This window comes from Nansenia antarctica, assembly GCF_963989245.1.
Source record: "Nansenia antarctica genome assembly, chromosome: 7".
Lineage (NCBI taxonomy): Eukaryota > Metazoa > Chordata > Actinopteri > Argentiniformes > Microstomatidae > Nansenia > Nansenia antarctica.
In genome coordinates this window covers 64179791-64180079 of record NC_137677.1, presented here as the reverse complement: position 1 = coordinate 64180079, position 289 = coordinate 64179791, and positions in this window count along the sequence as shown.

The window sequence follows — 289 nt, the reverse complement described above, 5'->3', positions numbered from 1 at the left end:
TGCTTCAAATAAAGGCTTGTTCCTTTTTCTTCTTAATATGGGATGTTTTCCATTTTCTGTGTCAGTGTGTTTTGACAATATACAGTGCTGCGAAAAAGCATTCGCCTCCTACACAATTTTCAAATGGTGTTACCCAGAACCTTGACATTGAGATGCATTTCCGTGTCTGAATGAATGAATGGAATGAATGAATGAATGAATGAATGAATGGTCTTTATTTGTCATTGCTATAGGACACAGGTACCAAACAACGACATTTAGGAGGGGTGGCTCCCCTGGTGCTAGGAAA